Source organism: Hippoglossus hippoglossus, chromosome 20 (assembly GCF_009819705.1).
Source record: "Hippoglossus hippoglossus isolate fHipHip1 chromosome 20, fHipHip1.pri, whole genome shotgun sequence".
In the NCBI taxonomy this organism is placed as follows: domain Eukaryota; kingdom Metazoa; phylum Chordata; class Actinopteri; order Pleuronectiformes; family Pleuronectidae; genus Hippoglossus; species Hippoglossus hippoglossus.
The window spans coordinates 4,080,357-4,090,184 of record NC_047170.1 but is presented as its reverse complement, the minus strand read 5'-3'; the positions used below and the strand labels follow the sequence as shown (position 1 = coordinate 4,090,184).

Genomic DNA, 9,828 nt, shown 5'->3' with positions numbered 1-9,828 from the left:
GTAAGCACATAACCACTGACAATGTACACATGAAGGTTTCTTGAGAGAAGCCATGAGCAGGAAAATGAGCCACATAAATGCACTCACACACACACACACACACCCACACAAGCCAAGTCATCTACATCATCCCAAGGTGCAGCTTCGGGTTTCGTGGAAGGAAAAGTGTCTTCATGGCGGAGCGTCACGTAAACGGCTGTTGAAATGTCAGAGGCTGAATGTGGTGCTGTCATGACGCCGCAGTGCCCCACTGGCCTCCTTCAGGACGGCACAGATACAGCTTTGTCGTCCTGGCAGAGGAGACCTGCACGGAATCCATATTTGTATGTGATGATGGAGCAACTCAGGCTCAGATAGAAACTGCGACCAGATCTGCTTCACATGGCTTCTTCACTTGTTTATTTTTAGTCAGATACTTGATTTTATTGGTTTAGTTACCGTTGAAATCTTTCACTTAAATAATACAAAAGTAGAGCCATTATAGCGACTAACACAGACTAATGTTTTTGCTTTGTAACAAAGGATCCATAGTTCGTTTAAGGTGAACTGACCAAAGAACAGTCTAAAAATCACTTAATCCTCAAAAGGTTTAAACATGGTTAATCGTGGTTGGCATGCATACAAACAAGCTTATGGTCAAACATGCCGCCACTTAAGCATGTGCTGATCCACACACACACACACACACACACACACACACACACACACACACACACACACACACACACACACACACACACACACACACACACACACACACACACACACACACATGCAGACAGGGCAGAGTTAGCGCACTGTACTGACTCTGGTCGGTCTGAGGTCTGGAGCAGTTTTCACCTGCTGCCTCTGAACTCAGCACAAAGACCTTATTGTGACCAGTTAGATTCCACTGTTAATCATGGCTGAGATTATAAGACTTTGATACACACACACACACTCACACATATACTCATGAGTGGGTTTCTTTTCCCCCTCTAACACGCTTTCACACCAGCATGAGCATATACAGTAGACACTTGCATGCTAGAAGTCATGTGGAGGCACTCACACACACACACACACACACACACACATATATATCACTGCCTCGGGACAGTTCTCTCAACCTGAGCAATGTGAGCAGCTTGTACCGACCTCATTCAAAGTGTGACGGCTGCTCACTTGTCAAAATACACACACACACACACGCACACACTAACCCTAAAAGAAAATCTTAGTGTTTTGAAAGAGGGTCAGAAAGTGAGCACCAGCCAAAATGTCCTGACTGAATGTGTTCTAAGCTCAAAATGGTCCTTACTTCCATTCATTGTGGACAGTCTAACCAAAACCTTAAACCTAACCTTAACCGTGTCCAATTCATGCCTAATCCTAAATTAAACCTAACCACAATTCACGTCTTACCTCTGACCTTAACCAGGAGCTTAGAAACAACGTTTTGCCTCATGGGGAGCAGGCTACTGGTTTTGAAAATGTCAGTGTTGATGCTGGAAAAGGTGCAAAAACAAGTTCAAGCACACACGCGCACACACACGCACACACACACACCCACACACACACACACACACACACACACAAACACACACACACAGCAGTGCAGGCTTTTTTTTTTTAAATCATAGTTAAAGCACTCTGTATAATGTATGCCAATATTTTAGTCATAGATGCCTTAAAGACGTAAAATGTGATACTTTGCTGAATAACTTCAGAAATGTGTCATGAACCTTTTTTCAAGAAAGGCCATAGGTTGGGATGACCAGCAGGCTTATACCACCACCTGCTGGAGAAAGCACGAGATTGATTTATCCTTGCATGGATGGATCATGTAACCTCATTACTCATGCTAAGAATATACGAAATATTAAGAGAAGAGAAGCAAGCATGTAACACTGAGCCTTGTTTTTGTAAAACACCCATTGTCTCTACAAGTTCATGTTTTATTTTTAGAGCTAGCTCACTGTATTACATTTAAAATGCCCTTTTTTCTGCAGCAGATGTTGCTCTTACTATTACATCACAGTACCAGAGGCTGAATATGAATGGTGAGGAATGACATACTTGTTAGAGGTTTTCCTGTGGGACTGTACTGGGATGGTGGAATGATCGCAGCTCGACCTCTCTCTCCACACCAGAGACACCCTAACCCTAACCCGCTATGTTCTGTCTTGTTTCCACATAGCGCTTTGATCCAATACTTTGAGTCTGAGGACGTGTGTGAAAACGATCTTGCCATTTTAACTAGAACCATTGATCATCTGCAGTAGCAGGAGTGGAGTTGGTGATCAGCCTCCCTCACTGGAGAAAATAAACATCAGTTCATATTATATTTGGATTTGAGGAATGTAGTTTTAGTTTATTTTTGAGGCGAACTAAATAAAAACATGAGGTCCTTTTTTAAAGATGCGATGAGGTGTAATAACCTGAGCTCATCTGATAAGAAGGATCTGCACAAACATGTTATTAAATACACAGTCAGAGAAGTAAGAAAGCAGCAGTCAGCCCCCAGCAGTGTCCCCCGGTCCTCTCTCAGTATCATGTAGTGCAGTGTATTTGTAATCATGTAAGGATGTCAGTAATGAACGTTTAAAACTGGATCAGGAGCATTTACAAAATATTTCCTCCAGTTTGCTCCTGGCAGTGAAACACTCACACTCACATTTTTTCTGATGGTATGATGGCATCACTGTGACACTTCATGGTTGTGTTACAGTCAGCAGTTTTTATGGTCATCTCATTCCATGCACAATCTGTGATGTGCACTTTGTGTACATGAAGCAGTGATGAAATTATGTGTGTATATTCTCTCTCTATGTAAAATACTAATAAAAGACTAATAGACTGAAGCCTAAGCAACTCTGGGAAGGTTGTGTTAATATTACCTGATAATTTGTTTATAACTATCCATTGATACAGAATGTTTACAAAGTTTTCCCTTTGAGTTGTAAATTCATTTTTACCGTACATCGAGTTGTTGTGGCCGAGTGGTTAAGGCGATGGACTCGAAATCCATTGGGGTCACCCCCGCGCAGGTTCAAATCCTGTCAACAACGATCAATCAATCCATCAAATATTATTTGTGTAGCCCATCTCATAGGGCTTAACCAGGTGCTACAAGAGTAAGGAACAACTCCTATGAATAGGGAGTAGGTGTCTAAGAGAGCCACAAGTGAAGGAAGGATCCCTCTCCCAGGACAGACAGAACTGCAATAGATGCCCCGTGGAACTGAGAACATCAACAAAATAACAATGTTTACAACATTAGGAGAAACTGTTTGTATGAATTGAAAGAGTACGATGATGTTTCCATCTATGACATCATGCTGGAAGGTCAGAGCCCTTTCTCCGAGGATTTGATTACAAGTCAAATGCAACAAAACTTTGAAGAATTCTACATGCACGAGCACTAATTTTATTGCTATCCATAGTTTTACAACAAATTGAAATAGTTTAACCCATTTAAGGGAATTTTCTAATAAAATGGAAGCAGTTCTCTGGCCTTGTTTTTGGAGCAGTAAATATATTGACCTATGATCGAAAAGGCTTCTGAAGTTTCGATGACGGAATCCATTTGGTTTTCTTGGTTGTGAAGTTGTTGTGGCCGAGTGGTCTAAGGCGATGGACTCGAAATCCATTGGGGTTTCCCCGCACAGGTTCAAATCCTGTCAACAACGGTGCATTGGAGACTAAAGAAGATACTGATGTGGTTTCTAAACAACACCTTCACAATAGCCACAAACTTGACAGCTCCATGTCAGGCTTTCCTCTTCATTAACACAACAGCAACACTGTGTTGGAATGTCTCCTTGAAGACTTTATACAGGGACTATTTCCTTGCTCTGAAGCCCCAGTTTCAGAGTTGCCTTTTTAAAGACCTACAAGCCAGATAACAGGTGACCAGTTCAAGGTGTTGACTTGAAAGAAAACTATTAAAAAATACATTTATAAGAGCGCAGGAGTCTCAGAGTGTCTTCCGGAGGTTGTTGAGAACCTCTGATAGACTTTCTGCAGATGATCTCAGTGTTCCAGAGGGGACATTGTTCAGTAGAGTGACAGCTGTGTAAGTCGGTCTGAACCCATTCAGAAGCTTATGAAATTATGTGACTGGACATTTTGGGGGTTAATGAGGGACCCACTGAACAGAATGCTGATGGTTTGATTGATAGAATTCAGGTGTTTTGGCAAACTTATAAATATAAATCTGCGATGGCTGGGAATCGAACCCAGGTCAACTGCTTGGAAGGCAGCTATGCTCACCACTATACCACCATCGCCACATCTGCATGAAAAATCCCTCACAATAAAAACAGGAGAAGAGAAGAGAAGAGAAGAGAAGAGAAGAGAAGAGAAGAGAAGAGAAGAGAAGAGAAGAGAAGAGAAGAGAAGAGAAGAGAAGAGAAGAGAACATGTAACACTGAGCCTTGTTTTGGTAAAACACCCATTGTCTCTACAAGTTCATGTTTTATTTTTAGAGCTAGCTCACTGTATTACATTTTTTCTGCAGCAGATGTTGCTCTTACTGTTACATCACATTACCAGAGGCTGAATATGAATGGTGAGGAATGACATACTTGTTAGAGGTTTTCCTGTGGGACTGTACTGGGATGGTGGAATGATCGCAGCTCGACCTCTCTCTCCACACCAGAGACAGCAGATGATTGGAGGCACCACGTTCTCTGTCTTGTTTCGAACATAGCGCTTTGATCCAATACTCTGAGTCTGAGGATGTGTGTGAAAACGATCTTGCCATTTTAACTAGAACCATTGATCATCTGCAGTAGCAGGAGTGGAGTTGGTGATCAGCCTCCCTCACTGGACAAAATAAACATCAGTTCATATTATATTTGGATTTGAGTAGTGTAGTGTTAGTTTATTTTTGAGGCGAACTAAATAAAAACATGAGGTCCTTTTTTAAAGATGCGCTGAGGTGTAATAACCTGAGCTCATCTGATAAGAAGGATCTGCACAAACATGTATCTTCTTTGAAATGTGCTTTTTGATGCCTCTCCTGCATTGGTCATTAAGACATGAGCGTTTTTACTAAGTAAATAAGTCACAGGTTGTCAGACCGATTGGTTTGTTAATGTCAGGCATCATTTTATTCTGAAAATCCAGTATCTGTTGGACCAACAACAGGGTCATGTCTGCTGAAGACTCATTTCTGTGCACGGGACGGCTGACCTGATGTGTTCACTGCTGCTTCAGTGGACATTCATGAGGATGTTTGACTCCCTGATGACAGTGGCTTCTTCCTGCAGAATTATATACCTTGTAATAATCCACACTGTAAAAGATGAAGGTGTTGACTTGGTCTCCAAGTTCCTCAGATCTCAAATTGGTCAATGTTAAAAAGGCCTCGCAATTTAACAGAACTTAAAAGATGTGAAGTAAAAATGTTGGTGCTACTGTAACTAGACAACACTCTGTGAGAGGTCTTAATGACCAATGCAGGAGAGGCTGTTTTTATTTAGTTCGCCTCAAAAATAAACTAACACTACATTCCTGAAATCCAAATCTAATATGAACTGATGTTTATTTTGTCCAGTGAGGGAGTCTGATCACCAACTCCACTCCTGCTACTGCAGATGATCAATGGTTCTAGTTAAAATGGCAAGATCGTTTTGACACACATCCTCAGACTCAGAGTATTGGATCAAAGCGCTATGTTCGAAACAAGACAGAACATAGCGGGTTAGGGTTAGGGTGTCTCTGGTGTGGAGAGAGAGGTCGAGCTGCGATCATTCCACCATCCCAGTACAGTCCCACAGGAAAACCTCTAACAAGTATGTCATTCCTCACCATTCATATTCAGCCTCTGGTACTGTGATGTAACAGTAAGAGCAACATCTGCTGCAGAAAAAATGTAATACAGTGAGCTAGCTCTAAAAATAAAACATGAACTTGTAGAGACAATGGGTGTTTTACCAAAACAAGGCTTAGTGTTACGTGCTTGCTTCTCTTCTCTTCTCTTCTCTTCTCTTCTCTTCTCTTCTCTTCTCTTCTCTTCTCTTCTCTCCTCTCCTCTCCTCTCCTCTCCTCTTCTCTTCTCTTCTCTTCTCTTCTCTTCTCTTCTCTTCTCTTCTCTTCACATCTCTTCTCCTGTTTTTATTGTGAGGCATTTTTCATACAGATGTGGCGATGGTGGTATAGTGGTGAGCATAGCTGCCTTCCAAGCAGTTGACCTGGGTTCGATTCCCAGCCATCGCAGATTTATGTTTATAGATATGCCAAAACACCTCCTTCTGTTCAGTGGGTGCCTCATAAACCCCCAAAACGTCCTAAGGCTCTAAATGGGTTTGAACTGACTTACATCGCTGACTCTGTAGTTAACCACGTCCCCTCTGGAACACTGAGATCATCTGCAGAAAGTCTATCAGAGCTGCAACAACATCCAGAAGAAACTATGAGATTCCGGTGCACTTATATATATATATATATATATATATATATATATATATATATATATATATATATATATATATATTTTTAATCATTGTCTTTCTTTTCGGTTTTTATGCATTTTTTAAATTTCATTTAATTTATTTTTCTTTTCTTTTGAATGTGATTTCATTTTCTCCTTAAAATCTGTCCTCTTCTTATTTTGAATGTCATTTTAGCATGTTTAAAAATTGTCTATATTGTATGTAAAGCACTTTGAGCGACATTTCCTGCATGCATGTAAATAAAGACTATTATTATTATTAAGACATGAGCGTTTTTAATAAGTAACTAAGTCACAGGTTGTCAGACCGATTGATTTGTTAATGTCAGGCATCATTTTATTCTGAAAATCCAGTATCTGTTGGACCAACAACAGGGTCATGTCTGCTGAAGACTCATTTCTGTGCACGGGACGGCTGACCTGATGTGTTCACTGCTGCTTCAGTGGACATTCATGAGGACGTTTGACTCCCTGATGGCAGTGGCCTCTTCCTGCAGAATTATACACCTTGTAATAATCCACACTGTAAAAGATGAAGGTGTTGACTTGGTCTCCAAGTTCCTCAGATCCCAAGTTGGTCAATATTAAAAAGGCCTCGCAATTTAACAGAATTTAAAGGATGTGAAGTAAAAATGTGTTACTGTAACAAGACAACACTCTGTGAGAGGTCTTTATAATAATAATAAATGTTATTTACATGCATACAAGAAAGAAATGCTGCTCAAAGTGCTTTACATACAATATAGATTTAAAAATAACATGCTAAAATGTAATTCAAAATGAGAAGAGGACATTTGAACATTTGAACATGTTAAAATTACATATAAAATATAAAAAGGAAAAGAAATTAGATTCAATTTAAAAAAAATGCATAAAAACAGAAAAGAAAGATAATGATTAAGAATATATGTATATAGCGCAGGAGTCTCTGATAGACTTTCTGCAGATGATCTCAGTGCTCCAGAGGGGACGTGGTTAACTACAGAGTCAGCGATGTAAGTCAGTTGAAACCCATTTAGAGCCTTGTGAATTTATATGACTCAACGTTTTGGGGGTTTATGAGGGACCCACTGAACAGAAGGAGGTGTTTTGGCATATCTATAAACATAAATCTGCGATGGCTGGGAATCGAACCCAGGTCAACTGCTTGGAAGGCAGCTATGCTCACCACTATACCACCATCGCCACATCTGCATGTAAAATCCCTAAAAATAAAAACAGGAGAAGAGACGAGAAGAGAAGAGGAGAGGCGAGAAGAGGAGAGGAGAGGAGAGGAGAGGAGAGGAGAGGAGAAGAGAAGAGAAGAGAAGAGAAGAGAAGAGAAGAGAAGAGAAGAGAAGAGAAGAGGAGAGGAGAGAAGAGGAGAGGAGAGAAGCAAGCACGTAACACTAAGCCTTGTTTTTCTAAAACACCCATTGTCTCTACAAGTTCATGTTTTATTTTCAGAGCTAGCTCACTGTATTACATTTAAAATGACCTTTTTTCTGCAGCAGATGTTGCTCTTAGTCTTACATCACATTACCAGAGGCTGAATATGAATGGTGAGGATACTTGTTAGAGGTTTTCCTGTGGGACTGTACTGGCATGGTGGAATGATTCTTCTACTTGTGAGCCCACATGTGTAAAAATTCATGGTAAAGAGTAAAACCAGCATGATGACCATAACACTATACTGTCTCTGTGTTCACTTTTCAACAATTCACCTCCTGCAGAACCAAACTGTTTCCTACCACGTGGAAGTGCAAAAGGAAACAAATGAAACAAACAACCTGCCTGCTGCAACAGTCCTATTCCTACAAGTACAGAGTGAGATTATGTGCAGTGAAACAGATTGCACATTCACCATGAATTGCACAGGCAGAAATTATTATTGCAGTTAAAAAGGGAAAATTGTGTGTGTGGGGTGTGTGTGTGTGTGTGTGTGTGTGTGTGTGTGTGTGTGTGTGTGTGTGTGTGTGCGTGTGCGTGTGTGTGTGTGTGCGTGTGTGGGTGTGTGCGTGCGTGCAGTCTGTAGTAACATTGGATTGGTGTTCATGTTCACTGGTCCTCTGTGACAATACTTGAATTAGCCAAAAGGTGGCAGTAGGCTCCTTGTCTATCTATGGCCATTTAAGTTGATTAATATTACCACTATTGCAACTTTTAACCAATTCTGTATTTCACATTATATATTTGATTTCATATAAAATGCCTGACTTACTGCTTGATATGTAAAACACTGGGTTAATATGCAGAAGATGACTGTGCTCTTCTATTCAGGTACTATATCACTACATCACAAAACGTACTGCAACCATTGTTCAGTACTAGTGCAGCATTTTTATTGATAACCAGCGGTCAGACAGAGGATTTACTGCAGTGTACATTTGTACTGAACAGAGTGAAAAAGACGGCTTAGGTAAAGTCACTAATCAACGATACATGGACTAGATTGGAATAAAATATAGAGGTAATTGTACTTTAATGTAAATGAAAAGTTAAATTACAGCTCCAGTGAGCGTCAGCATCGAGCCATTCAAAGTAATCCTTCATTTTTTTGATGCACTCAAGTGCTGGGACGCAGCCAGGAGCAGCAGAAAATACAGTCATCCATCTTTAGAAGGCTCCTGTGATTTGAATTATAATTGAATTCATAAAATGTATTATGTATATATATTCATTCATCCTACTACGGTATTTGATGTAAACCACAATAAATTGCAGCTCTTTTCTTGGACGTCACACAGAGCTTGTTTCTTTCCATGGGAATGTTTTACTCATCGATTTAAACTGGGATTTAATGCTCGCTCGCTCAGTTGTATAATCTTCTTTAATCAAATGCTTTCTTTGGGTAGTTATTGTACAGCTTATGTTTATTATAATAGTTGTTTTGTTAAATGCAGCATTGTAGGTTATACATTGGTATATTTCTCTGACTCTGGACTTCATATTGAGACTAGTATACAGTTGCAGCAGGGCAACATGGGCCAGTCACAGAGGTCCCAGAGATTCCAGGTTCACTACACTTCGAAGGGGTTGTATAATTTGATCAAGTAAAAATGTGTGGTGGAAATAAATTGACTGAGTTCCAGAATAGGTTTCCCTTAAACTAATTTCTTGCAGGGTCTAAAATTAAATGTCAACCTCAAATCGATTGTTTGAGTTTATATTCTGCTCACATGGGACACATTCTACAGAGTTTTACACACAGCTTGGTGCTCTGTACTTGGTGGCAGTGGTGGGATGTAACAAAGTACATGTACTTTGTTACAGTACTTTAGTAAACTTGTATTTGTACCATGATTTGTACTCTACTTGAGTAGATTTATTTTGGGGTTGTTTTCAGTGTTTACTCCACTACAGCTATTAGAAAATATCTGTACTTTCTACTCCACTACATTTTTACAATG

At 40.1% G+C, this 9,828-nt stretch overlaps 1 long non-coding RNA gene and 5 other non-coding genes across 6 annotated transcripts; 4 read left to right on the top strand and 2 right to left on the bottom strand.

The window, feature by feature from the left end:
- Window positions 1-2,967: 2,967 nt before the first annotated feature.
- Window positions 2,968-3,050, top strand: trnas-cga. The gene has a single exon. It is a non-coding gene; the product is annotated as a tRNA-Ser (tRNA).
- Window positions 3,051-3,588: 538 nt separating this feature from the next.
- trnas-cga lies at window positions 3,589-3,671 on the top strand. Its single transcript has one exon. It is a non-coding gene; the product is annotated as a tRNA-Ser (tRNA).
- A 528-nt stretch (window positions 3,672-4,199) lies between these two features.
- On the bottom strand, window positions 4,200-4,271 carry trnag-ucc. Its single transcript has one exon. It is a non-coding gene; the product is annotated as a tRNA-Gly (tRNA).
- Window positions 4,272-4,483: 212 nt separating this feature from the next.
- On the top strand, window positions 4,484-8,081 carry LOC117753885. Its single transcript, XR_004612320.1, has 2 exons — window positions 4,484-4,577; window positions 8,000-8,081. It is a non-coding gene; the product is annotated as an uncharacterized LOC117753885 (long non-coding RNA).
- On the top strand, window positions 6,133-6,204 carry trnag-ucc. The gene has a single exon. It is a non-coding gene; the product is annotated as a tRNA-Gly (tRNA).
- On the bottom strand, window positions 7,553-7,624 carry trnag-ucc. Its single transcript has one exon. It is a non-coding gene; the product is annotated as a tRNA-Gly (tRNA).
- Window positions 8,082-9,828: the final 1,747 nt, after the last annotated feature.